We start from the raw sequence: 4,102 nt of genomic DNA on the forward strand, positions 1-4,102 counted from the left end.
GTTAGTGGTCATGAATAGTTCCGTATGATGTATTATGACTTGTATAAATCATCGGTTTTGGTTTTCAGGTTATTCCGAATCGATTTGGAAGAATGAACTCCATGATTGAAGCTTTAAGTTGGAAGGGTTGACCAAGTTTAACTTTTTAGTATTTGACCTCGAATTGGAGTTTTGATGGTTCCGTTAGGTCCGGATGGTAATTTTGGACTCGGGTGTATGCCCGGATTTGTATTTGGATATTTCTAGAAGGTTTCGGCGCTAATTAGCGAAAGTTGAAAATTTTAAGGTTTGGAAAGTTCATAAGTTTGACCCGAAGTTGACTTTAATGATATCAGGTTCGGATTTTGGTTCCGAAAATTTGAATAGCTTCGTTATGTCATTTGGGACTTGTGTGCAAATTTGAGTTCATTCCCAGTTGATTTGATATGTTTCGACGTGAGTTATGGAAGTTGAAAGTTCATTAAGTTTGATTTGAGGTGCGATTCATCGTTTTGATGTTGTTATGTGTGATTTGAGGCATCGAGTAGGTTTGTGTTATATTATGGGACTTGTTAGTATATTCGGACGGGATCCCGAGGGTCCCAAGTAAGTTATGGACGTGTCTCGGATCATCTTTCATTCATGTATGATGGTTGGCCTTTGTTGGATCTGGTGTGACCGCACCTGCGAAGCCATGGGCGCAGGTGCGGAGCCAGAAAAATGAAAGTGGCATTGCAGAAGCGGAGACTATGCTGGGTGCAGGAGTCCGCAAATGCAGAGTTTTCTTTGCATCTGCAAAGGCGAAGATGCGGCGCAGAAGCGAGAGGCATTGCATGTGTGTGAAGTTTGTTCGCACATGCGTTTGCGCAGGAGCGAAGATTTTTCGTAGGTGCGATGGGCTGGTTGGCAGTGCTCTTCCGCAGGAGGGAGATTTAGGTCGTACGCGTGAGTCCGCAGAAGCAGAAATTGGTTCGCAAATGTGAACGACGCTGGGCAGAAGCTATATTTTCGAGGGTTGGCCGTTTTATTCTCATTTTTTAGACTTGGAGCTCGATTTTGGGCGATTTTGGAGAGAAATTTAACCACACAAATTGGAGTAAGTATTCTTAACTCGGTTTTGATTATATTTCACGAATCTATGCTCGTTTTTGGCATTTGGTTGATGATTTCAAAAGAGAAATTGGGGGTCTTCGTCTAAAGTTTAATAAAGTCAATTTTTGAGTTTTGAAAATCGATTCAGAGTTAGATTTGAATGAAACTAGTATGGTTGGAATCGTAATTGAATGTGTTGTCGGATGTTGTAAGTCTTGTTGGATTCTGAGGTGCGGGCCCGAGTTTGACTTTTTGGTTGACTTTAGGCGTTTGAGTAAAGATTCGACCTTTATCGATTGGAATTATTTTCCTTATGCATTATTTTATGTATTTGAGTTGCTTTTGGCTAGTTTCGAGCCGTTCGGAGTCGGTACAAGTGGGATGGTATTTTTCGAGGTAAGTAACACTTCTAAACTTGGTGTTGAGGGTATGAAACCCCGAAATACATGTTATGTGATTGATGTTGAGATGACGCGCATGCTAGGTGACGGGCGTGTGGGCGTGCACTGTAAAAATGGTGATTTAGTCGATTCCATGGAACTGTGTAGCTATCTTATCTTAACATTTTTTACTGTACTCTATGTGTTAGAGCACTTGAGCTGTGATTTATGCTAGAAATCATGTTTAGACTATAGTGTTGGTACTATTGGGACCCACAATGGTCGCTCTTTGCTGTTGAGTTATTTGCTTAATTGCAGTTATGTACTCAGTCGCATTCATCATTACAGATAATATCTCGGTCTCTGTTATTATATATTTTCACATCTCATATCATTGATTTGGGCTGCTTAACATGAGTGTTGTGATCCCGAGGGACTAGAGAGACTGATGACTGAGTGAGGCCGAGGGCCTGTTGTGAGTGATATTTATGAGATCGGGCTGAATACCACATCATGCTTTATTGATTCATGCCAGGATTTGGCTTATTATAGCGCTTGGGCTGGATCTGCCCCTCCGAAGTCTGCACACCCACAGTAAGTGCAGTTGCTATTGATTTTTGGGCTGGATTTGCCCTAGATTTATTTGCATTGGGCTGGATCTGCCCTGGATTTATTTACATTTGGGGCTGGATCTACCCTGTATAGTACCGAGTGACTGAGTGTGAGTATTTATTTATGTTTGGGCTGGATTTGCCCTGTACAGTACTGAGTGACTGAGTGTGTTGAGTATTGAGCATGATGAGTGAGAATACGGGATAGTGAAATTGACTAGTCTGAGAGTGTGAGTACATGAGTTTATAACTGAGATGCATTGCATTTGACATGCGTACTTGAGATACATTTCCTCATGCTACCTGATTTTGGTGACATTCATGATTTTACTTGCATATCAACATGTAAGTATAGAGATGTACTTTTCTCATGCTATCTGAAAATGAAACATCTTAATTATTGTTGAAAGATTTTTGGGAAAAAAATCACAATTTTCGGACTTACTTATATCTTTGGTGATTTGGTGAAAAGAATTGAGTTTTACTCACATCTTTGAAAAACATGCCTATTTTTCTGTAACTGTGAACGAGTTGAGCATCATACCTCTGAGTTATGTTTCTTGCACCACATTTATTATATTGTTATGAACTATTGTTGGTTATTAGAGTTGGACTCTTACCCTTGTCCCAGCTCGTCACTACTTTCAACCTAATGTTAGGTTTGTTACTTATTGAGTACATGGGGTCAGTTGTACTCATACTAAACTTTTGCACCTTGCGTGCATATGTTGGATGTTGATGTTGTTGTGTAGGGCGGGAGCTGAATTTGAAGATGTACCTGCATTCCAGTTATGGCTATCACTTGTCCTTGGTAGCATTAGATTCGAATTCTTTTCATTTATATTTCAAACAGATGTTGTAATTATTTCAATTCAGTTTTGTAAAACATCTAAATCTTAGAAACTTATGATTTATACTACTAGCCCTTAAGATTTTGTATAAAAGCTCGATTATTTCATCATTATTGCCTCATCAAATTTACTGGAATTGATTTATTGTTAATTTGCTTACCTAGCGGGTTGAGTTAGGTGCCATCACGACTAGTTAGATTTTGGGTTATGATAATCGCTACATTATAAATATTACAACCCCTTATTTCTTTTCCAAGAATAGGTCCTAGGATGTCTGCTCTTATTGCTTCATTGACAAACACCGAAGGAACTACCAAAAAGTTTGTTGTTGCTTCGTTCATGTTGCATGCTTCCTTGGCCACCTTATCTGCCACCCTATTGGCGTCCCTGTTGTCACGACCCAAATCCGTAAGAGATCGGGATTGCACCTAACGCTGCCGTTAGGCAAGCTCACAAGTGAAACTACTAATTGTTTACCCTCTTTTAACATATTTTAATACGAAAATTCCTTCTTTCAAGAGAACAATTTAAACTAGCTTTCATGCAACACTGACAAGTCTTTTTAAACAAAATGCCAACATAATAAGTACATACTCTACGATGATAGAAATGGCGAGTATGGCATTACATAAATGCTACAAATCCCCAAAACCCGGCGTTAGCAGCTCACCACTAAGTCTTCGTAGATGATCGACTACGCGCCCATGTGACCACTGGTGGAACCTGTCTCAGTACCTGCACATCAGTGCAGAAGTGTAGCGTGAGTACGGAAAATAACGCATACCCGGTAAGTATCTAATCTAACCTCGAAGAAGTAGTGACGAGTGGTTGACTTGACACTTACTAGAGGTCAATGATAATAATAATATAAGTGCATAAAGTAGACATGGTGAGCATACAACATGTATCAATGAAACAAATAAAAGCAACTACAATAAATACAACCGGAATCCGTATCACATCACCAACATCTCATAACTGGCCGTGAAGGCACTAACTCAATTACCCAAACTGGAACCCGTTTTGATTATTAAGCACGAAGTTGTCGAGGCGAACGACCCGAAAGCATAAGAACAGTGGTACTATATACTGCCGAGGCGAATGGCCATATCCCATAAGAATAGTGTTACATCATACTACCGAGGCGAACGACCTAATCCTATAAGAATAATGTTATCATACTGCCGAG

This window comes from Nicotiana tabacum, chromosome 24 (assembly GCF_000715075.1).
Source record: "Nicotiana tabacum cultivar K326 chromosome 24, ASM71507v2, whole genome shotgun sequence".
Lineage (NCBI taxonomy): Eukaryota > Viridiplantae > Streptophyta > Magnoliopsida > Solanales > Solanaceae > Nicotiana > Nicotiana tabacum.